This window comes from Nansenia antarctica (assembly GCF_963989245.1).
Source record: "Nansenia antarctica genome assembly, chromosome: 5".
NCBI classification, from domain to species: Eukaryota; Metazoa; Chordata; class Actinopteri; order Argentiniformes; family Microstomatidae; genus Nansenia; species Nansenia antarctica.
Window position 1 is genome coordinate 23784700 of NC_137690.1, and position 26476 is coordinate 23811175.

The 26476-nt window shown below is 43.3% G+C and overlaps 1 protein-coding gene across 1 annotated transcript in view; it reads right to left on the bottom strand.

Annotated features, from left to right (window-relative positions):
• Positions 1–16648, bottom strand: part of fam222aa (family with sequence similarity 222 member Aa) — a 48097-nt gene extending 31449 nt beyond the window's left edge. The window contains exon 1 of the mRNA XM_080532505.1: positions 15779–16648. The gene's annotated coding sequence lies outside the window, so the exon portion shown is untranslated. The remainder of the gene's footprint in view (positions 1–15778) is intronic.
• Positions 16649–26476: the final 9828 nt, after the last annotated feature.

Genomic DNA, 26476 nt, shown 5'->3' on the forward strand with positions numbered 1-26476 from the left:
TTTGATAACTGAATTACTACACAGCCATGATCTATACCAGTAATCGTTGATGAAAATCATAGAGATTCAGTTGCTTTCCGAGGACCAATAAAGGTCCACTGTGGGAAACCCGCAATGCGGAAAATTCACATTATTCCTGCACCATAAAACAGCCCATTTTACTATTGCAATGACTAAGGCAATAGTTGGAAAAATAAGATAAGATAGTGAAAGGGATTCTTTTCTAAGTATTATATTTACATTATAGTTATGGCTACTCATGAACACGTAGGGAACCTCGCTTTGACAGGTGTGTGTGTGTGTGTGTGTGTGTGTGTGTGTGTGTGTGTGTGCGCACGCGCGTGTGTTGGGGGGGGGGGGTGAGGGGGTGAGTTGTGGACCCAGGAGCACTGAGGTCAGTAAAAGGTGTACTGCTCCCATGCTGCTCGAGCCATTAAGATACAGTGGTGCAGGCTTCCTGCTTTCACGCCTGGACACCACCTACACAAGCTATCAGCAAGAACAGGACTCTGATCTCAACAACCTGACAACAACCAACAATCTGAAGGGAGAGAAACAATAAGAAAGATAAAGAAGATAAAAGAAATAGAAAGTTGGTTGACATACTGCCATGATATACCATGACTAAAACCTCCCAAATCATACACTCCTTTGTACTTTATCTCTCTGGTCAAATCAACACTAAGAACCCAAGACTCTGAAGCTTCTAAAGCCATCGTTTCCAGACAAAGGCGTTCCTTTGGAGAGCCTCCCCAAACCCATATCTATTTTCTCTGATTAGACTGGCCACTGAGCCCTGCCTCTGAAACAGTCCTACTCGGTGGTAATCATATCCTATTTAAATAATGAGGCGATACTGCCCCTCCTTCTGCCTATTCCCCCTGCATCCTTGACTGGACTCTTTGATAGACACTAATTCTAGTTTCATCTATAAAGCTCCTCTCATGCATTTTTAATAGAATCTATTACTTTAGGATTAAATTATAAAAGACTGTCCTCCTTAAATTTTTAATAGTTTGCATAATTGGTATCAGGAACCGAATGCGAGCCATAAAAACCTAGTTTGTACAGGACTGATCTCTGGAACGAGCTAGACAAAACCACAGAGCGCTGTCTGTACACAAAGGACACGCATGGAGCGACCCCCCCCCCACCCACACACACACACACGCACACACCCGTGCACACACACACACATGCACGCACACACGCACGCACGCACACACACACACACACACACACACACACACACACACACACACACACACACACACACACACACACACACACACACACACACCATGAGGGCCATTAAAACTGTGGGCCCAGTGCCATATAGAATAGTTATGAGAGCTACAGTTTGGCCAGAGGTGTCTCGGATCACTGCTCATCTGTACTACAGGACCCAGGGGGACCAGGGAGTAAGAGCAGCCGTTGGCTGGTTGGTGAGACTGCAGCGGGAGGATTCAGCTGTGGGGCAGACGCAGAGGTCATCTAAAAGAACCAGGAGCCATGCTACCACTGAACTAGGTGTCCTGAGACACCTGCTGCTACCCATGTCAATCCAGACCTCTACACATCCAGACCTCGACACTCAGGAAGGGAAACAGCAAAAACTACTCAGCAGGTTTACAGGCTCGCACTGTCCCCACAGAAATTATTATTCAGAAATGACTGACTTCTCTCAGTCAGTCAGGATACATGGAGACACCCTCCACTCTGTACAAACAGTTCAACCTAAGGTTAAATGCAACTAACATTAAATGTTGTCGTCCCCAAACCCCCCCCCCCTGCCCCACCTTCGCCTCATCACCTGTGCACAGCTCTCTCTAACACAACAACAGAGGAAGAAGAAAGAGTATGATCTGAGGCATTTCCTCCAAACTAGACCTTAGGAAATCTGTGCACGTCACCTTCCCCCAAATTAGCACCACAGGGACACCCCCCCCCAACCGCCCCCTGCCTGCTGCCGGCGGCTCGACGGCATATCTGAACCAGGGAAAGTATTTCACACTGTATGAATTATTAAGCACGCAGGCCGGTGCTAAGCAGTGTGGAGATAGACCGGTTATTCACAGCTCCATTGGGACGAATGCGTCGGAAACCCAGGCGCTCCCCTATCAGATCGTTTGTCACCAGCAACAGACAATTTACAACGGGAGCCGTTTTCAATTTATTAATTGTGCTGTCACTGCACTTTTCTATGCCCCCCCCCGCCCTCTCTCTCTCAACCCTCTTGTCTAAAAGGGGGCTCCGCTCCCAAACGAACCCCGCCTGCCTGTCTGCCTGGTCGTGCTCAACATTCCTCACTCAGTCTTTTTACTGCCTTAGAATAGGATGGGGGGGGGGGGGGGGGGGAGACAAAACACCTGCAGAGGACAGGGTGTTCAGATTAAGCACAAGAGGAGCAGCAGCAGCTTTGGCTGTTTAAATCATCTTAATTGAAGTGAATGAAGGTGTGATGGGGATGGGGCATGAGCAGCCTGTCTGTGTGAGCGGAGGGGAGGGGAGTCTGGTCCCAGAGCTAGAGGTGGGGAGGCTGTGGCTGTGGCTGAGGCTCTGTGATAAAGACGCGGTGGCAGGAGGAGTGGAGAGGCTGTGTGTGGCTCCTGGCTGCATGGGGGAGAGAGGTCAGGAGGCTCTGCACCAGACACAAACAACGGAAGGAGCTGGGTTATGCTGCAGATGTCCTGACTCTGTCCAGAAAAGGGAAACTAAGGGTGCTGTTAGGGCTCAGGAGATGAGTGTATGCGAGTGTGTGTGTGTGAGGGGAGGAGGCAATTCCCTAGCTGGGCTCATTACTGCACAGTCAAGTGCATAGTCAGTGAGTAGAAATGCTTTGAGCAGAATACAAAGACATTATAATTTGTTGTATATTAGAGTCAATACCCTTACGTTTAGGGCAGAAGCTAACCATCAAAAAGGATATTGGCCTGGAATATAATGTGAGGAAAATGTATTACTTACAGCGACACTGATAAAATAATAGGATTCCATTGGCCCTCACTAAAGAGGACAGCACTAAGTAACAACCCCACGTACAGTATGCCAAGAGGAGCCTAAAGGCCTCAGTCTGATGGTCTGGGCCACCGTCATACAGCGCTGTAAGACAGCTGTCAAAACAGTCAAGGATTTCAATTTACTCCCCAAATGACCCCATCGAAAGATGTGACCACAATTACACCAACCTAGTCTCCTAATACAAGAAGCACTGAGTAGATGAATCCAAGGAGGGGAAATACGGAACAAAATGAACAATTTCAAAAGGTCCTCTTTTTTTTAAGATGGTAGTGAAAAGACATAGAATGCAGATCAAATATCAGCAGATGTGTTGCTCTAAATGCTCACTAAGAGCAGTTTGACCTGCAAAACGGTCTGGAGTGTTTATCTCTGATGTCCTTTGAAAGCCTCATCCAGACGGGCTGTGTTGAATAGGCTCGGATGTGAAAGGCAGAGATGCTAGATAAATGTGCTCGCAGCCAGGGTCTCTGCCCCCTTCCTAATGGTGCATTCTTATACTCAAATACCCATTCCCCTTTAAAACACGTGCACACACACACACACACACACACACACACACACACACACACACACACACACACACACAAACCAAACACACACGCACACACACACACACACACACACACACACACACACGCACATGCACATGCACATGCACATGCACAAACATAAACACACACACAAACACAGCGCCAACAATCCCACTGAGGGCAACGTTTGTTTGGGGACAAGGTGACCCTGTCGCCCGGGGGCCTGTGAACAGACACAATGAGGGCCTCTCATCTCCACACTCCCAGCCGGCTGCGCTTGGGCCTGTGACGGTGGGGGGGGGGGGTAAAGGGGGGCTATGACAACACCCCACCACCACAGTCTTAAAACCCTATTCAGAGAGCCCCCCGAGATAGCTCCTTTCACATCCTGCACAGACGGTGCAAAATCCCCGCTTGTAACCCAGAGTCATGGAGCCGACAGATGGAGCAGCTATTGAGTGAAGGATCGCGTCGGCAGAGGCGGCTCCCCATCCATCCCCAGTGGAAACAATAGGGCAGCAGGTCAAGAGTGCTGCCTGGATGGGGAGGGGGTCAGGCAAAGAGAGGAGGAGATACTTCTACACACTGGAGCTATGCAAACCCTTTGAAAGTGAAAGAACTGAGAGAATCTTTCTGGGTGGAGGGCGGGAGGGAGGAAAGAAGGGAGAGAGGGAGGGAGTTGCGACTTGTGGCTGTGTGTGATGTGCAGGCGACGGTGGCTGCTAGAGTACGTCTCAGACGCTCCTAGAAAGAGTCTGTGTGAACACAGAATCTGGGACAGCAGACTACACACAAGAACAATAAGGACATCCCTGTCAACACACATGTGTACGGTCAGGAGGATCACAATCGCACAGTCACACAAGTAACTATCCACAAAGAGCTGACTTGTGTTTAACTGAACAAATATCTGTAATGTAGATGAAAACTCAGATTTGAGAAAATCTATTGTGTCTTGCAGCTATACAAACAGAAATCCAAGAAAAATACTCTTTTTAACTTGCACAATTAACAATAACCTTAGGACAAATGCAATCATTTCACAAGACTTTGGGAAACATAACAAAGAAAAATGCATGTTCTGTACAGACTGAAAGACTTTGTGTTAATGGAACATTTATTTCCACAAGGGGTAAAACATCCTCAAGAATTGGATTAAAAATTCCTTTTATCATGGATCATTTAAATTCACATTCTCAACATATTTTCTGTAGATCCGAAGTTAACATTAAGGCCTACACCATACATATTGATTAACTTTCAGCAGCGCTTTTCATCACATGACTATGAAGGAAAGGGATTGTGTCAAGCTAAAGCAAAAGTAGTAAAGTAGTAGGTTATATTGTTATGAACTCTCTGCGTGTCCCATTATTACTGTATTGATTTGCAATGTTTTTGGATTGGAGGGGCAGCTAGAGGCTAGAGATGACTATGAATAGCTCCACACACACACACACACACACACACACACTCACATGCACGCACACACACGCAGACTGCGGTGTCTGGCGAGGGGGGAGTGGAGGGGAGAGCGGGGACAAGGACACAGGACAGGAACGCCATACAATGATGGCATAGAACATCTTCATAAGAGGCGCCATAAGTTATGGCCCATAACAGCTTCATCCCAGTGGCCATTGGAATCTTTGCACATAGTGGCTGTCATTGACTAACTAAAGGTGTCAAGGTGTTTTCTAGTTTGCATCTACATCAATTTAACAGGCTAAGAGAAGCTTTAAGAACAGACTTTCCACTGTTTTGAAAATGAACGCCAATTAGCCTACATTTAATACTAACAATTAAACACAAAAACTCAACCTTTGCATCCACAAGACAGCCTTCTCAGGGAATAAAAGGGGACCGTCGTGAACAACATCAGAGCTTACTGTCGGTTAAAAGAAACAAGTTCACTATCTACAAGGCCACTATTCTTTAAACAAGGCTTCTTGATTTGTAATTTTCTCTTCTTGGGAGGGTGTACCACAATGTCTTAAAGATCTGCCATTTCTGAATGCTGCAGTTGGGAATTAATGTAGCATTGGAAAGACAATTTCAGCTCCTTCCTTAACAAAGGGGACCAATAAGTCCATACCCATTGAAAATGGCAATGGATACAGAGACTTTGATTCAGACTGTCACATTACAGATCAAAGTGCATACACACCTGGACTCATTCAGGAGATGGGAGAGGGCGGACGCCAGAGGGAGTCCACAGAGTATCAGGTAGGGCCTGTGTAATATTCAAACCTCCATAGCATCCACCTCCGCAAAAGCACCAGAGCTATTGGATTTCTAATAGTGTTCCTTCTTAAGGAGGCTCAGTTTTCTTGCCACAATGAGACCAAACCCATGTTTCCCCATTTTCGTTTTCACTGTGGTCTCACAAGGTCCTCCCGGTTTTCTGCAAACAATACTACTGTGCTCCAGCCCCTTATTTTAAAAAGATGAATAGGATGCTGTCTTGGCAGAAATGCAATCTGTGAGGTTTCTGTGACAGCAGAAGAAGTATGAAAACAAGTCAGAAAGGAGAGACCATTGTCACGGTTACCAACTGGCTGCCGCAGCTCGATTGAGGTGGCTCTGGGCTTTCAGGTCCATGTGCCAATCACAGCAGCGAGTATCAATGGGGAAATTTGAATGATAAAACCATAAGTCATGAGCAGATGATTTCCTTGTCATCGGGGCAGGGGAGTGTTTGAGTGTGGGCCGGAGGGGAGGAGAGCTTTCACCATAGCCATATGGAATTTGGTTTTGCATCGAGATGCCGGCTTCGCCTCTCAATCACCACACAATGCCTAATCACCAAATGTCCTCGTCACAATCCTTCGTTACAATTGGCAGCACGACGCTGTCACTGGAGACGGGGGAACAAAATGGAAATCTGACTCAAAGACAAGCCTTAAGTGAAACTTAATTGGAGACATCCAAGCACTCTCTCTCAGCTCCAGTAAACAGAATCCATCAAATGTTACTCAAAGCCCATTTCACTTTCTGCAGCTGTCTGGGGGGAGAGAGACAGTATGCCTGAGAGGCCCTTTCAAAATACAAAGATGTTGAAATCAAGCCTTTCAACATCCTAATACCTCCAAAGTCCAAAGTCAAAGAAAGTGGATGGTAGAATCATGACAGTATCATAGAACAAACCTTCGCTAAATCAATCCACTTTCATTTCTACCGTACTAGATCAACTCTCTTTTACATGAGGCATTCCACCAACAAACATCACAGGAGCTAATGACAGCATGAGGAAGAAGAGAGGGAGAAGAGCAAGCGAGACTGTGATGGAAGGAATGAAAAAAGCAGTGAACAGCTGCTTTCCCCCTTCTCTACAGGCTCATCCCATGCGGTCTCCCATATCCAGGTTTGTGGCTGACAGAGGGGACTGGAGCTCCGTTCTGTTCCCCCCACTCAGACGGCTCTGTAGCCCCCTACGCCGCCTCGCCGTCTCTATGCTGCCAGGAGGACTGGAGTGAGAGGGGGGGTCGGGGGGAGGGGAGATGGGGGCTACATGAAGGAGAGAGTCTCCCAGTGGGTTCTCGTCAGTTCCAGGCCATTACACCTCGCTCCCTGGGACTTTGTTTATACACACGCACATACGCATACGCACGTACACACACGCACGCACGCACGCACACACACACACACACACACACACACACACACACACACACACAACACTGCAGAGGTTGAGGGCTGTTTGTAGGGAATGAGATACAAGCAGTAGGATATCTGAAAAAGATGCAGACAAACATGGATCCAATATCAACAATATCATGATGGGGAATGAAGCTCTCTAAGGAATACAGGGACCTGACCAGTGACCAATCACTAAAGAAAGTATTATAGCCCCCACCAAACAAAGCAAACATTTTGTGCGAGGAGCTTAATTCGTTCAATCTAAAATGATATATTTCATTTACAGTACATGATCAAGTCGACCAAAATCATGGTTCCACGGAATGTTTTGCTTGAGGGAGGTAAAAAAATCTAATAAGGTGGAGGCGCTTATTTTTTCTTGCTTATTTTTTCTGTTGCATAGTAGTGGATAGTGTGGCTACATACAAATAAATCAACTGCCATAGTTGATCTGGTCTGTACTAGTGTGCAGTGAAAAGGCCTGACACAGGCCTGACACTCTTTAGAGACTAGAGAGAGAGGCATGTGTGTTCAGTCTCTGCAGATGTTGCCTAGGAGAGGCTGGCTGTGGTGACAGCTGGACAGCTGTTCCCATAGACGCAGTCACAGAACCATACCAAAGCAGGAGGAGGGGTGTGGGGGGTAGTATGTTTAATATGTCTGCATGAAGTTCCCAGGACGAGGGAAGCTGTCAAATTTAGCAACGGTGCATGAGTCTGGATAAAGAAGATAGCATTGAACTGAAACCAGAGCCAACACACTGAGCCAATGCAGATGTGGTTGAGACTGTTTAAAGCAGCTCTGATGCAAAACAAATACCTCAAGTTGTATGAGCTTTATGCCAACACCAAGTGGCTCCCTGGACCATTTTAATTTGATCCCAATGTATTCAGTCTGTTTGAGTAAGCAAGACTTTCATGATTCCCGATGTGAAAGTTTAATTTGAACTTCAGAGGGAACTTCAAATTACATTTTTTACCTCTACATACAGAAGGAAGGAGAAAAATGACATTTTCAAAAGCAGGGAGGATAATTGGCCAGGCATTAAAATGATGCTGGACTTTGGGCAAACATCAATGGCTGCTGGCGATGAAAGGCAGTGTAAATTGGGGTCATGTTCAGATAATATGCCTTCATCCTGTCATTTAAATACACAGCAAACTACCTTCATAGGAAGCTGCTGCATGACACGAGGAAGGCTGTACACTAATGACACATAGCTGCTGAGAATGCACAATGGAATGAAAACTTAAAAAGTACTAAAAAAAAAGTGGTTTTGAAACTCCTGACAAAGTACTGACATTTTGTAAAAAATAAATAAATAAATAAATAAATGACACAACTAATGTTATCTGCTGAATGAACAGAGCACAAATCTTAGGTTAAAAAGGTTGGATTGGTGCCAGACATATCTGCCAAAACTCTCATTTCCCCTAAGCAGAAGGGTCAGCAATTCCTTCAACTCAATAAAAATGTTAATAAAACTAAGAGCTCACAAAAAGGAGACCTGGTCCCCTCTGGTCTCTCAGATCAAGCGTGTGTGTGTGTCTGTGTGTGTGTGTGTGTGTGTGTGTGTGTGTGTGTGTGTGTGTGTGTGTGTGTGTCACCAATGCCAGATCAGAGGGTTGACACCCACAGCTATCAACCAGAAAAAATGGCTTTTACTCAGTAGAGTAATCCCGGTCAAACTCCACCAATTGCTCACCACAAAGTAGATAATGCTTCAGTGGATATGCGACAGCAGGCAGTTCTAACTCATATAGGAGAAAGGATGAACACAGACACACACACACATGGTCATTGCATCGTTCTGTAATCTAGGAAAACCAATAGTCCTCCAATCCCCACACCCAAATCTCCAATTTCATATCCACATTACCCCCTACCCCCTACCCCCACTCACCTAAATAAATGAAAAGAGCCATTAGGCAGATTTCAAAGGACGGCAGTGGGCTTATAATTATACATGACATCTTTGAAAGATAAAAAGTGATTACTCTGGATGCCAGTCGGGGAGGGGGGAGAAAAAATTGCTTGGCAACCAGTCATTATCCTCGGGAGTGGAGCGAGGTGACCGGCTATCCGTCTAACTCTGGTGGCTCGCCTGGCTCCCCTGCCAACCCTTCCGCCCCCCTCTCCCTGCTCTCTCGCTCTCTCCCTCTGCCGTCTCCCCGTCCGAATACAAACAGAGATAAAGAACGCCGCAATCGCTCTTGACACACAAATAGGTTAACACAATAAAGCCGGCTTTGCCTGGCTCACTCGAGGGAGGAAAGCAATTCCAGCAGCAGGCAGGAGGTAATAAAACAGGGCTAGGAGAGGGAGTGTGCGTGTGTGTGTGTGTGTGTGTGTGTGTATGTGTGTGTGTGAGTGTTCATACGTGTCCTCGTGCCAGTGTTTCTATATTTCTATATGTGAGTGGAAGCAGGCAGGCTCACAGAAGCTCTTGGGCCTGAGGGCCTAATATCACAGGGATTTTCAACTCTTTCTTGACACAAGTAATAACAGGAGAAAATGATGGAAATTCCTGGCTGTTCCTCTGCTCAGATTAAGGAAACAGTTGGCTTTATATTAGAAACATATACAGTAGCAACCCCTACTACATACCATATAATCACTCACACACACGCACACGCGCACACACACACACACACACACACACACACACACACACACACACACACACACACACAAAACCCATGGGTCATATACCACATCACTCCCTCACAAATGGTCTCTAGCTTGGTTAAAATTCAACAGGTAAATTGAATGAGTTTTATCTGTGCACGCCTCTGCTTCCACTCAGTGTTGCTGCTGCTAGGTCTGGCAATAAAAGATAAAAATCGCCAGAGTTTTATTAAATCGTGTTGCATTCACGCTGAGCAGGGGGAAGAGAGGGGTGGCTTCTGCAATTACCATCCGGTCCAGACAACATTGTTTTCTCCAGTCAGTGGAAATGTCATTACTTTACAGCAACGCCATCAGAATTGGGTAACAGCCTCTTTTTGTCACAGCCGCTAACTGATGCTGGGCGATGTGTCACCCCTAAGTAGTATCCATTTGCAACAATCGACACATGTAGCCATTGTCCCAATCCAGATGCTAGCAAACACAATATGTACCATTTTGAATGATATAGCAGAATTGAATGGGCAAAATAACAGTCAGTCGCTCATTCCTAAATGGACTGTGGTATAATTAAACAAATTGAACATTGATATACTCAACACTGATAAACTGCTAAAGCTAGCTTCCCATTGGCTAGTATAGAGCGTAAAGGTCTTGGGGGCATATGATGACGGATGTCACATCGGGCCTTCCTATACAGTGCATAACTGCCAATATGTGAAGAGGGGTTGACACTGGACCGACAGTGCTCATTAAGAACATTAATTAAAATGGGAGGGAAAGGTTCACCCATTAAGGTCATAGCCATTTGCAATGTCAATCATCGCCTATGTTTATTCCTGCTGCTCCTTCAACCAGGTAATCAAACAGCAAAGATGTGAAGTGGTAGCTATCGTCAACTGGGAATAAATTACCAAAGCATAGAGAGAAAACATGTTATCTTCACTGCTATTTCCTGCTATTGCAGAACGCTACAAAGCCCAAGGGACGGCAGCCAACCAAAATCCAGCAGAGATGGAGATTAGCATGATTTGCAGTTCCTTGTTCCATTAAAGTTTGATCTTCCTCAATAGCCGAGGAGAATCAGATAGCTCCCATTCAAGATTAGAGTACACCAGCATATAGAGAGAGATTAATCAGAGCTCACATGAGATAAAACCTTTCCTGCTTCTGGCATTGGAAAAGAGTGGCAATAAAGAGTTCAGCAGATAATGTGAAACATGGGGGGAAACAATACCAAATCAAACAGCACCCAAGCCTACAAAACAAATCAAAGCTGAATCTTTCCTTGATGCATAGGTCACATCATAATGAAGAATTATAATATATATAATTAATTAAACCCTAGCCCTGATCACATTAAGGTTCTGTGAGTTACCTCTGAGTCCCCATGTTACTCTATCTCCTGCTCCTGAAGATCAATGACACCAGAGAGATTTCATGGCAGCCGACACTGTCACCCAGAACAAATCAATGTGACTATGAGCAAAGCTGGTGAGGCATTGTTTTTAAGGAGAGCAAATATGCTGTTTGAGAGCTTGTCAGATTTGTTTTATCTACTGACTGTCATCCCTAAAATACTTTGTAGGCAACATGTCGTTCCTAACTAGGGATGCTCCGATCTGGATTTTTGGGGCCGATACCGATCACCGATTTTTTTCCTCAAGATCAACCGATACCGATACCGATTTTTTTTTAAATACATAACTGTAGGCCTACTGACTGGATAGCCTACATATTTTTTGCTTTTTAGACAAAAGTTTTGATCCATTAGGCACCAAGCAAACGCAGACCCATTTTTATGGCATAGTAAAGGTCTGGCCTATCACCCAGTTAGGGCCTGAAGCCCAAGTCAGTCGATATGGCTGTATAAAAGACATCATAAACGTGGCCTTCATGGTTTACATACTGTTACGTCCTCCTATGTTTTCTGTTCAGTTATCTGTCTTCCCCAGGAAAAAGGAAAAAAAAAAAGAAACAAAAAAAAAAGGTTTTTGCGATCGGCCATTTTTGCCGATCACCGATCGAGTCATTTGGAGTGAAATCGGCCGATTTAAATCGGTGGCCGATAAATCGGAGCATCCCTATTCCTAACTCGTTCATATACTTGATTAGTTATAAACGCAACAATGTGCTTTATTGCAGCCTTTGTGGTAGGGGTTATTGTATACCAGTTTATCCATTTTGGCTGTCCAGATCCAAAACCTATGGGAAACACATAATGGGTCTACCGGTAATAGTGAAAGCAAGGTCCCCATAGCCATTTCACTCTGCATCTCAAATGCATAACTGCATATAATAAATAGCCACACTGCTTTTAACCATTCTACATCAGAGGTTGGACATTGGCTTCTATGAGCCTGGACAAATCTGCAGTCAGCACAGCAGTGGGAGGGGGTAGAGTGACATATCTGCACTTATGAAACCTGATGAAAACCCAACTGTCTGCTATCACTGTGGGTTACGGCGGATAAACAGAACACCTGTTAGGCACATCAGCACGCCTCACAGCCCCAGGCAAGGTAATCATGGATGGGCATTACTATGAGCAGAAATATAATATAATGGGTTTCAGAACAAAAACCTCCTAGCTAACACACAGCAGTCACCAGAGACACTGCAGGGGTGCATACGCAATCAGAATGTAATCCTCGTTCTCTGGACTCTTAAACCCAACAAAAAGATTGAAAGATTCCGTCTGTTTTCCTCGCCTGCTCTGTAAGAAATGTCATACAATGCTTGCACTTTGAAAAAGACTCCCTAAAGAAGAGCCTAACAGTAAGACAGGGAATAATATGTCCTTGATGGTAAATATGGATCAAGCGAGTTTGGGCTTCTATAATGTTTGACTCAACGGTCTGGTGTGTACTTCGACAGGGCAGTGGGAAAAGGGACGGCTATCAGTAGTCAAATACAGGAGGGAGACGGAGGGTCAACAATTCACTGGTGTTTTAGGAAGACAGCGGGAGAAGAGAAGGCATAGTATACTGTAGGCTGTGCTGTCCTAAGGCAACAGGATCAGGGATGGGATAATAATCACTGAAGAGGCTATAGAGAACCTTGACAGAGAGAATACTGTACATCATCCAGCCACCGTGCAAACACTTCCAGCCATAATAACTCACAGGCAAACTGCAACTACTTTACCTGTACCTCTAATGTCAAACAATACAGACTTGTTCAACACAACAAATGCTCGAGGGAACATCGTTCTTTCATTTTGTATTCTTTCATATGTAGATTGTTTATACAAGGAATGATACTAGAGTAAATATATACAGTAACTTTGCTGAAAGAGGAACGCTTTGATCAATATCTAATGAGATACTGTTTGGATGCCCTTGAGAGAAAAAGTTCATGGACCTAGTTCCCAAATGCCCATGAGTCAGATTATATTTCTAGGCAAGATATTTCCAAGAAATACACAGGCAACCTATAATACTTACAGTCGTAGTACATGCACAGATTCACACACAATTCAAAAAACAAATGTGCTATAACATTGCTATAAATATCAGAAATGGTCACAAACCCTACTACACGATGAATGAAGAAAGTGGACTATGTATGAATTTCTATCCAAGATAAACAAACTATATCACTAGATCATGGTGTAACTCCCCTAAAGTATGTTTTCAGTTGCATTGCACACACTCTGCTCTAGTTTAGTAATCTAGAATGGGGTTTGTTGCCTCTGGGTTTGTGTTAAGACAATCAAACCATGGGGGGATAAAAAAATAAAAATAAAAAATAGATGAATATATAGAGCAGGAAATTAAAGTTCTAAGTTCTATTATAAAGATATTCATGAGCAAAGCTCACTTATTCACTCAAGGCTGCAGTTTTAATATAAAATGCTATCAATCAATCAAACTGAAATATAATTTCAGTGTTGCAAATTGATAAAGCGTCTGGGCTTGCTTAGTGTATTACTTTTCTTAATATCTTGCGAAAATGAAATCTGTCCTTCAACGAATATCCTGTGAGTTGAGAGTTAAGACAAATGGCAATTGGTTTGTAAGGCCATATAAACACCAGTATTAAGATTGAGTTGTAATGAGTCTGAGTTTTGATGGAAAAGTCCTTAGTTTTTTGATTTTTTCAAAACAAAGCTTGCTTTAGTTAACCTTTCTAATAGTTCAGAGATGTGCATTAAAACTGTTGGGATACTCAGCAATACAGTCCCAGATGAAAACACTTTTAGGCCATAATGTTCATTTTCAACCTCCTAAGAGGCAATATGAGTCATGATATTTCAGCAAAAAACAGAGCCACAAATCCAAGAGGTAATTCAGTGACCTACATATTAGGCTGTCCTGCCACCCCATCCTCCCCACCCGCGTCCAACCATCATGTTGAGTTAAGGCAAGCATTATGCTGGGGAGACTATTTGTTTAGGTGAGGAGCAGCCACAGAGCTAATATGAGCACAATTTGCTCAGCAGGTCACAGGCGCAGAGTGGAGGAAGTAAATGAGGCAGTTCTGCCCCCTCGGGTGAAGCCTCTGCCTCATACATCACTGGATGTTTTATTCAATACAACCAAACAGGAGGCATGGCAGGTGCTCTGGCTGTCGACCGGAGGAGCCTGGACATGTATGGGAAGCTTGGATGCTGAGGGTCCCTGCTGGATTCATTGAGCTTGCCATTGAGTTGATGCTGAGTAAAGCTTGCTACCCAGTCTGTGCTCTATATCCACTGACATGATGCAGAAAGACCCCAGGCCTGAGGTGGTATATGAATAAATAGATTTAATTTAATTCAATAAAAACTCCAGGACTCTCACATGGGAATGTAAACCCAATTCCAACTGTGTTTAAAATGGTAAATACAAGTTTGACCATTAAGTTAAATAACAAGATGTAAGCATTATTGACTAAAAAAGAACTAATGGAAAGTAGCATATTCTACACTACACAAGCTTGAGCTGCCATTTGGGCTCAAAGTTCACAGTAAACAAATATAAAGTTACAAGCTAACAATCAACATTTACCAACTGGCCTGCATTCCTATTCAAATAAAGCGTGAACCTCCGAGTATTCTCCTGCCTGTCATGGTGTGCTTTTAAAGATATGATCGCATAGATAGGCAAACTACATGTTCTTGGAAACTGTTATTTGCGCATGTACTTGGGCGTATAATAAGTTGACACTGGCTTCATTATTAAAACAAAAATAAATTGTACCTATAAATAAGTCATAGGCCGACTGTATAAGTTGAACTAACGGTATAAGTCACCAAAACACCTGAAAAAGTTGTGAGGAATTGCGCACCGATCCTCGCTCATGAGAGGAAAACATCTAACAGCTCCTTGATCAACATCTCAGTACATGAACTATTTAAAGAACCGCGGCGCCAGTTTCACTTCGGGGTGAAAATCATTAATTGCCGTTGAAACTATTTACCCTCGCCGCTCATTAAAAATAATATGACGCATGGGGGCGTACAGAAAATAATTGTACACCCTAATATAATTCTAAACCACGACTCTGCCAGTGCCACATTACCTTGCCTGTTGTGCCTTGGGTGCAATACCCACGACAATAGACTTTAATTGCTACCCATCCTTGAAAATACCAATAGTACACATCAAAGCAGTTCCTAAAGCCATTTAGCAACTGACACATCTATTTTACAACACTTCCTTTATTGCAGGTTACGCATGGAAACAAAGGTTTTATATCTCAAAGAACATCTTGTTTCAGCGTCCCTGCAACGCATCTTACATCCTCATTCTATTTTTCCACACGATCCATCAATTGTTCTTTAGCCTGTGGTACATTTAGCCAAGCCAGTCACTCCATCCATCAATTATGAGAGCTATAGCCCATGCAGACAAGCCTCCGTGTGACGCCGGCTGCTTAGACCGGCTGCCAAATGTAAATTCAAATTCATTTTGCTTGCAAGGAATTGATAACTACAGTTTTGACAAGTGAAGATGTATTTGGAAAGGGGAACTATTTACCATAAATTGTTTCGTAGTGCAGACTAGAATTCCATGCAGGTTGTAGCACTGAGCAATCTGCTTCACAGCGTTGCAGTCCGAATCAAAAAGGTTTCATCCTGTTTTCCAATATGCAGAAACAGCTTTTAACCTGTCGTTAATAAGCTTCTCCTCGTTGATTAACAATGACGGTGTTTCTCTTACTGCATTTGCTCTCTGTCATTCATCGCCAAATGTTGTTGTAAACTAATGCGCAATAACGGGTCGGCAATTCCAGGAGCGTTGCGTGACAACCTTTTCCCCGTTCAACTGCGATCTCACCTAACGCATAAGCCTACTCAACCTTTCGCCTTCCGAAACAAAGTATGAAAATGATCCTGTTCATATATTATCTTCTCTTCGCTTTCGCGAGAATATCTCCAAATTAGGCTTGTCACAAGAAGTGATAGTCAATCCAAAAGAGCAGATGAACGCATAATTCCCAAATTGGCCGTTATTACGCACTGGCCAAGTAAGTGTTTCGACTGTTCAGTCTAATCAATCTCCATCTCGCAACATGTATATATTTCAGCGTTGTTTATATAGCACCGACGTACGATGAAGATGTATCAAGGTTGAGCTTTATGTCAAATGCAGTTGTTAGAAATAAATTAGCAGGTGATAAAATCCCGGATGATGAAGCTCCGTCCGTCTACACTTTCTCCGGCGGTGTCTGCAGTCTCTCTCGGAAACGTCTGTCCTCCCGATTCAGACTCAGATTTCCGATTGAGATGACAAAAATCAGTTCTAATGAATCCTTGGCGTTATTCCTCTATTGGATTGAATTACCAATCAATTTTGATTATGTCAGAATAAATATTTGCCTGTTTTAGGCAGCTCACTACGCTTCGGGATGCGGTCTTCCCCTCTGCCGAGCTGCCGAGACTGACAATAACCCGGAACGGTGCAGACGCTCACGGCTTCCCAGACCGCCCACCGACCAATCATCGTACTGAGGGAATTGAAACATTCCCACGGGTTGGCCAATCATTGGTAATTGAGGACTGTTACCACGGTGACGCTGTCAGCGTCCAAGCGTCAAGTTTGAAACCACGTTGTTTTTTCGCGGAAAAAAATAAAGGTTTACACAGCATAGCCTACATGTATTATCCAGTCTAAAATACAGAAATGCACTGTGAGTGTAAGAAACGTTAAACACAATTTCATTAATCTATACAAGGTTATTCATTTATTGTCTCACTTGAATTGTATTAAGACCCCCACAAAAACGGTGTATGTAGCTAAGTGTGTGGTGTATTCAATATTTGTCCTAGGGCTATAATAATTCTTATTACAGTGATATTCCTTCTGGTATAAACACATTGTGTCATGTTCTTCTTCATTTTTGCACTACGGAGTCTTGCAGACTAGACTATTGGAGAGAAACGCCATCTTAATTTTGTATTTTATCTTTTATTTATTTTGTCATTACTTTTTAGGGGAGGCAACAAGCTCTACCAGGTTTCTTAACCTCCCCTTAAGGATTTTATTTCTATTTTGTCTTCCATTTGCTATTGTGTCTGCAAATCATATATCATATATCATTTTTTAAATGTGTAACCCAAATGTGTAACCATGTATGACTGTATCATCATCTATCTACAAAGTTGTATATATATATATAATAATGATCCTGAGCTCAACCATTTCCCTCCGTTGAAAAAGGTTTTATGAAGTCATCATCAATTCCTATTAAGAGGTAGAAAGTGTTACCAAAATGGTAGTTCATTTTAGCATTTATTTTCAAGACTTTTAAAAGCCCCTAATTAACAACAACAACAACAACAACAACAACAACAACAACAAGATGTAAAACTACCACCCTATGTCTACGAACATGAGTCTGCAAAACTTTATCCCTGACCTCAACAGCATATGCGTCACTGGATATCTGCTTACAAAATGCATCTCACGTTTTGCAAAGTGTCATGGCAGTGAGGGGCAATGGAGTTTAGTGACAGAATGCTATCCCCACAACACAGGCCCACTCTGTCCAGCACACACAAACCCTGGAACACACAAAAGCAGTACAAGCAATCACATCATGGGCTCTCATAATAAGCTGACGCTGGGAAGTGGGTGATGCAGCACTCAGCTTATGCCAGTGCCGATAAGAGCCTGAAAGTATTACCTCGGTCTGGCAGCCCGCTCCCAGAAATCCATCCTGAGCCAGGTCATCAATTCTGCCCTATCTGATCGCTCACCAATCGCTGGCAGGCCCATACTATGTCGTTGTCCTGGCTCTTCCTTTGAAATACTCTGTATGACTTGCACTTTCATGCTAAAGCACACAAACACTTCTCACATACAGTATGTGGTCTTTTATGTGGTCTAAAACCCACATGTAAAAAAACACTACACATGCTCCCTCAGAATTGTCATTGTAATCACAGAGCTCTGAATGACTCTTTTCAGCTTCAGGTTCTCATGCCTTTCCTTTATCTGGGAAACCACACACATAGGCTGGTTTGTAAGACAATCGTATCTCAACACACAGTGTTAGTTTAATTCAGTCAATCAAATAGATGTAGAATTAATTGAAAAATACTCAACCAGAGCACTTTTGTGTTCAAGCCAAGCATGTATACAAGCCATTTGATTAGCTGATAAGCAGATGACTCAACAAATATTCAAGGCATGTTTACTCTGGTTTGATTAGAGTACGCCCAATATGCAGAAGATTGGACACAAATGCGTTGTGAAAACACTCAGCCATTCCAATCCCCCAGGCAGCATGAGGGCACATAAAAATAATGAATTATTTATGCAGGAGACGAGCACAATATCACAGTGGATAATTTTTTGTGGTGGGCTATATTAAATATAGTTTTCAAAATGATATGTCTGACTTTGCATCGCCAGGAAAATCATCCCCAATGATATCTACATATGTGATCTGAAGGCTTGAAAGCAGATCACATTGGAAGTTTCCCTGCCAAGAGACCTGACAGCATTGCACAACAAAGCACCACATGCAATAGGAAGCTTCCCCAAGCAATACAATGATAATTCATGAGACTGTGCGGTACTGGCCTGGGCCACTTGTATATCTAAGGAGAAGCCTTTGGTTTCCAATGGTTATGAAGGCAGCTATCTTAGACCTGGCAACTGTCTATATGTTTTGCAATAACATTACTGGAAGCAGCATGTCTAACTGCTATCAAACATTGTAGTCTCAGCCACTGTTAAAAGTGCCAATGTTTCTTTTTTCATAGGGCACCTCATAAACTGTGTTCATCTGTCTCAGGCTTGTATTTGCTGTCTATTTCCAAGCCATACCCTGTTACAATTTGTTCCTCAGGCAAAGTGAACTGGGTTTAATTGAGCGAAGTTCAAGTCTCCACAAACAGCAAGGTAACAGAAGAAAATCGATGGCAGCAGAGGCATGGAAAAAAGAGATAGCATTGATTTATCTGCCATTGATTCGGGGGGATCGCTGCATCGTGCCCTCCGGGTGAAATGCACGCTGTCTGCCAACTGATGGGAATGAATCTGAAAAGGTGTCAAGTGGTTAGAGGACACAGAGGTGGAGGATGAGGAGGGGGGACAGAGAGAGGTGACAGGGGGAGAAGGGTAGACAGAGGTGGAGGCAAGGGCAAAAAGTATCAGATACAGTAGACAAGAAAGAATTTGAAATCCGCCTTTGAAGTCCAAATAGCAAAGACGTGACTGCTTTTTTTTTAGCATATAAATGAATACATGAATGGATTCGTTGTGTACATTACTTTATATTAGGTATGAATACACACGTTGTTTGAATACATTTCTCATAACCAAAGTGATTTCATGTAAGCCCTGGACTGTCGCACACCAAAGAGGTGTGTCGAGGCCAGGCGGCATGTGACTTCTCTCGCCTAGGGTGTGAAAGGTCATGCTGGCTCTCCACACTCATATAACAGGAGCTGGCCTTTCATCTTTGTCACGGCTCAGCCACATGGGTGTCATTTACTAGTACTTAAGCGTTAAAAACAGTTGATGGCTGAAAATGAGTAGATACAAACAAAGATACATCACTTCTATGATATGTTTATAGATGCTAAAAATGCTAAATTTTCCCATAGAGTTCTTTCTGTGTAAGAACATACAGTATGCTGTAGGCATCATATGAAAACAAGGCAAATGCTCAGAGTGACTTAAAATAAAATACAATTGAGTGCCAACACTATAAAAACAAATGCCTTTTCAACCAGAAGACAAAGCAACCAAGCCCCAAACTGCACTTTTTCCTCCTAAATCCAACAGCTGTTTTGGGCAGAACTGCCAAGGACCCTCTAGTCTGTTAAAAGCTGTGAACACTGTCGTACGGTAGCATCGTTCCTCTATTACACAATGCCACTGTGTCCTGATCCCCCAGCAACACTACTGGTGGCTGTGACAGGTAAGAGCCCTCCATCACACTAAGCACGCTCACACAGGTGGTGCAAAAGCGACCATGCTTCACTGATATGTAGGGTATGATAGAAGCCTGAATGATTATTATTAAAAACAAATTATAAACTGAAGAAATAGCGTGAGTATACAGCAGTTATTACTACTAATGCTATCGTAGGCAGGAGCAGGAGTTGGTTATAGTGTTAGCAATGTGTCGAGTTATTAACAGCATTATTGTGAATTGTACTATACTACGTCAGTCATTTGGAAATGTCGATTTTGAGTTTTGTAACTAATTAGTCATTTTTGGGGGAGATTGCAAAGAGTTGTTGATTAAACACTGAGAGGCACGCAGCTGAAGACTCCTTCTGTCTCTCCATCTCAGTCAGTCAAGCTCCAATGGACAGGACCATCATCCTCTGCTTCGCGCAACGCTCGGCTCTGCTCAATTTTGCACCTCCGTTTGCAAGTGATAGAGCACTATCAGTTCTGACAGCTCCCTGGAGCCACTGGGATTTGAGTGCTCCCTCCTTCCTTTCACCCCCCACCCTCCATCCCCCACTCTCACTCTCTCTCTCTCTCTCTCTCTCTCTCTCTCTCTCTCTCTCTCTCTCTCTCTCTCTCTCTCTCTCTCTCTCTCTCTCTCTCTTTTCTCTCTGTCTCTAAAAAGGACAGGGTTGGAAATGATAGGCGGAACAGAAGCTGTCAGAGTAGACAGAGAAACAGAGGAGAGAAGAGATCTGCAGGGATGCTGAGGACAATGGGCTACTTTGTCCCTGGTTTCATTATTGGCCTGTGTTTCATTAAAGACAGACAGCTAATCACATTAGAGACAACCTCTCCCCATAGCACTCCAACTCTCCTGGAAGCAATCACCACGTTGAAACATTTCATTGGACTCTTGGTCCAATTAATACCACACAAATTGTCCCAGTTTCAAGTGGAACGACTGAATGTGAGGGTTAGGCCCCTTGACATCTATCCATCCTTCATGTTATTGTCATAAGAAGGATTCTATTATGGGCAATGTCATAAAGCATCATACGTGTATCAAACATTTAGGCAACATTGTACAATGATGATGATGTTGCCTAGGGTACATCTGTATCTCTGAACTGACTTCCCTTCCCCCACTGTCACCGTTTTTTCAGCTCCTTTCCATGATTCTGGAATTAGAGAATAACTCAGAATAACTCAACAAGGAATGACACCTGTGGTTCCATTCATTGGTATCCTAGCTGTTGCTCAGCACTAATGATAGAAAAACAGACAAATGAGAGAGCATTGTTTACCCTCTGTTGTGACTGTATCATTAGAGATATTCTAATCTCCAGGATAAATCTGTTGTCCTTTGGAAAATATATTCTTAAAGCAAAAAGTGCCTTCCCCCTTAGAAGCAGTGAAATAAAATAGTCTAGAAAAACATGAAAGAACATGGGCAACGGGCAACTACAATGTCCTACGTGGAACAGCTCTATTAAGAGTCTGCCCTGGCGGCTGCCCAACAAGCACTGTGGGACTCCTGAAAATAAAGCACTTAAAGTATGAATGAGGACAGAATGGGGATTAAAACCAGGGTCCTGGGGGTGGAGAAGGAAAGAGCCAGAGCAAGAAGGAAACATGCAATCACCTCACAAGGGGGAACCCAGCTGAAATAAGCAGCATGCAATTAGTAAGGGTTACAGGATGGAACTCTGTACAATTAGACAGTCCATTTCCCATTTCACAGGATATAATTGACTCTCAGAGTGATTTATTTTGCTATTCAGCTGATGTTGCTCTATAAAAAATAAAAAAAAGAAGCAAAGAAGCTTTTGGATAACTAAGAGCCGCCAGGTGCTCATTTCCATCTCTGTGTTCAGCCTGATGTCTGTCTGCTCCTCTGTTTTAGAGACCCTCCTATGGACAGTGTTGACACTGATGCACTGGAGTTCAGAGTTACATTACACTCTGTAGCAGAAGATAATGAAGGGTCTTGTTCCTCTCTTTTTCTTCCCCACACATTGCTCCCCCATTTTTATCGCCTTCTTCCCTGTATTTCTTCCTATCTATTTGTCTCTCCCTTCCATATCCTCTATCACTTCTTTCCAATCGGTTTCTACGTCTGACTTCTTCTATCACCCTTTATCTATTTTTTTCAGCACTGGATCTTGACTGAATATTCAATATTCATTCTCTATCTGCATCCTTCCTTCTCGCTGTTCAACTCTGACCCCAAAAAATCTCCTTACTTTTTCTGGTGAATTATTATCCTATCTCCTGCAAGACCATGCCAATCTATTAATCTAACTTGCCATTTGACTGTCTTTTTTCCCTGGCTCTGTTAAAGGTTGGCTGCCTCTCCTCTCTCTCCATCTGTCAGTCAGTCTTTGTGTGCAAATCCCACTTCTTTCTCCTGCAGACTGTATTATTCAATTTAGACGCCATTTGTTTCGCAGCTGGCAGGAGAGACAGTATGCACTCTCTTCCATATAAACTGTGGTGCTAATCGTCCCGTCCCCCCCGTCCCCCCCACCACCACACACACACACACCTTCCTACTCCCCCCATGCTACCCTATTTCTATTTCACATTTATTTTCCCTCCTCTTCTGAATTAGTAGCATTATGTGTGAAGAGGGAGTTAGGTGTTGCAGTCTCCCGTGGCATCTCTCTGTTTCACACCTGGAAATCAATTTGTCGGCACGAGCGTTTCCCTGAAAGGCTCTATTATGATTCACTAATACCCCAGTGCAGGGGTCCTGGGGGCTGACCCGCTCCCTTGCTCCTTTTAATTGGGTTCCTCTGAAGGTGCCTCACTACACAGCCCCACAGACCACAAAAAGAGGTTAGTTAGGTTTTTACTACAATGCCATGGTGGTGTAGTTAAAGATGCAAATAGCCTTAACTTTTATAGGATATATCATATTTTAGGTTAACTGGCAAACATGGGACATGGAAGTGAACCCCATTGTATGGAAATCTTTGAATATGTCTCATTATATAGTTATCACAGCTGGATTGGATTGTCATAATTGAAATATGTGTGAGAGCAACGAGGAGGCAACAAGATTGTCCATTTGAGGTTCTTTGAATTGAATATAGGGGGTTTAGAGGGTTTCTCTTAAACTAAATGGGTTAATCTCTCAAGTGGCCCGATAGGACCGATGTCATGAATGCTGTTTCTAAACACATGTTGGTAAAACTCAAATCAAATGTCACTAGAGGACCCAAGTCTTTCCCTTAATGTAAATGTGGTGCTCTTGTCCTCGGAGTCCTGGTTCAGCCTGGTTCAGCCTGTCTCATTCACAATGACACGGGATGCCGCTTCTCTAGTAACACCTCTGCTCTAACTGCAAATGGAGGCAATCCGTTGCCCGGGCAACATACTTCCCTTCTGGCCTCTGTCATGCAAATCCCCAGGAAGAAAGGGCAACAAGTTAAAGAAGCCAATCTAGCCACTTAGCACAGTCCTGTGAGAAAGAAAGGACTTTTAGAATCAGACTCTTGACAATAGACCCTCAGGTCTTTCCCTCTAGTTTCACCTCTCCCTCTCTCCCTATGGGTGGTCAATAAAAATACTTCAACTACAAACGCACCTCTCCCTCACTCATACACACTCACTCAAGAACAAAGTATTCCTCATGGAACACTCCAATTTCGACTCCAAACAAAAATACAATGCACCTTCATCTTGAAAATTGCGAAAAGGATTGCTGTAATAGCATTCAGGGATGGTTTCCCAGACACAGATTAAGCTTAATGCCAGACTAAAAAGCATCTTCAATGGAGATTGAAGATGTTATTTAGTCCAGGACCAAAGCTCTAAATAATACAAAGAAAAATGAAATAACTGGTTTGACAAATTAAATTTGGGAGTGCTTCTGTGTACCTAGAGACCCTACTATAGGCATTTTTTCCTCTGTGGCCTCAGAGCACCCTTCCTCCTAATGGAAGGGAAGCAGAACAGATGGGACACAAATTGCACTTTCATACACCTCCAGGTTCAAGGCAATTTCCCCTCTGCGCCTGTGAAGTTCTCGGATTGCCTCTCCAGCCTTTGAGCTGTGCACTCTTCAAAGGGGTTTGGTTTGTTCAGAGCCCAGACACACACACACACACACACACACACACACACACACCTCCCCCAAAGCACTCTCACGCACAAAAATGAGTTTTCACAGTGGTCACTGTACATTTGGTGTGACCGCACAATAATGTGTTCATGATTGTGTGGTTGTGTAGGAGGGGCAGTGGTATTAAGACGCCGATTACATCATGGACACGGTTAGGAGAGAGGCTGAGGTATATTGGCAATCTTTAAAATATGTCTGCTCTCTATGTGTTCAGAGTCACAGTAGAATATCATTACATTTTCAACACATTTGCAAGTGAAGAATCTTGATGCTGGCTTCACCTAGAGATTGTATAGTATCTGGACATTGTATCATTGTACATTTTGTCCTACAATGATAAGGATTCTGCACAATGGTATGTATGTATGTATGTAACCGTACAGAACAATCGTCCAGCTAATTATCACTAAAATGATAAAGAATGGCTGGTATCAAAGTAGAGCTGTCTTCCCTTTGATGTGGGGATGGTGAGTGGTCCAGGTGCTGGCCAAGCGAAGCTGCTGAGGAGGTAATAAAGGACCTCCAGCATCATTGTTTACTGCTCCATTAACAAACAAACATTAGGGCCCATTTGACTAAAAATTGCTGACAGAGAATGCAGTGATTAATTGCCATGGCAATCACCCCTGGTTAATAAAGTGCTGGATGCTTTGGGGATGTGTGGAGCACCATAAGAGAAACGGGATGGGTACAGCATGTATGTATTTAAGGATCTTAAGTGCACTATGTTGAATTTCTATCTTTTGTCCGGGGGATGGAGAAGGGGGGGGGGGGGGGGGTTAACTGTGTCCCTAAAGCAATTGCAGCCATTTGCGGAGGTAGTTGACAATTAGTGGATTAAACTTAATGAGTCTGCCGTAACCATGGCAGCCACATTTTAGATGACACTTGTCAAAATGAAGAGCACTTGAAAAAAATTGATTTTGTTGCTGCATACAGGACCGCATGCAGTTTTGCTGCAGTCCATTAAGTCTGTATTTTTCGTCATGAACATGATTTGTTGTATTTGTGTTAAGATAACACAAAACCAAACAATGTAATTAACCTCCAAAATCAATGTGACCTGCAATGTAAACCAACCACAAGGTGGACTCTCATCTGTGGCTGAGGGCTCTTGGTGTGGGCGGCATAAACGCAGCCATTAGCAAAGGTCCTCAGCTGCTCCACTTTATATTTGGAGTTATTTTTCTTGAGAACAAGTGCAAAGGCTTGTTGCAATCAGACTTCTATTGGGTATGTCTGTGGTAAGATGATAAAGTGCCATAAATACATATTAGATTGATTATTATGCTCTTTAGAGCATCCTAACGTGAAATGATGATGCAGACTCGATTTGGTGAGGCCTTCAGGTATGCTGGTTATTGAGAAGAAAAAGAAAAGGAAAAATAACAAAAGAAAGAAAAAGATGGGGGGGAAAGATATTAGAATACACTGTGCCGCAACACACAGTTGATTTGGCTGTATCTGTGCACCATGTTGTTTGACTGCTTTTTAGTCTGTATATGTGACGTTTCATTCTATGGGCCTTCCTGTTTCTTTATGAAACCGTCTGTGCAGAGGGGCCAAAGTCCAGAAATGATTTATGACAGATTTATGAAGAGAGGCCGAGGGGGGAGAAACAGATTAGGTAGAAATCTGGAGAGATAAAGATGAGAAGTCTGTCTGCTGCTGGGGGCAGCGAGACAAGCCCCGTCTGTATCAGGCCCAAGGAAATGTGCTCGGGGCTCTGACAGACAGCATCAGACGATCTTAGAGCAGACAACTTGAGAACAGCGAGACAGCCCATGTCTTTTTTTATTGTCTTAGCACTACGCCTCTTACAACACCAAAGATACAAATACAGTTTGTGACTATGCGACACATGTGTATAGTTTTATAGTAGACTGGATATGATGGTATTGAATGCGCTCTGTTACCTGGAAGTTATTAAAATGCCCAAATGCCTATTAGAAAAGATGATTACAGTGTAACTGGTTGTAAGAATATCAATTTTTTACAAAAACTAAAAAGATTGATACATGATATCCTCAAAAAATGAAATGTTCCTAAAAGTGCAAAATGTGCAGTAAGACCATCTGATAGCAGCTGGAGAGGAAAGGTCTGATCCACTCAGTTGAGCTCATAAAGGCTGGACAGCGTGATTTATCAAACACACTCCTCACTCTGCTGCTAGGCTCTGGCAGCAACAGGAATCA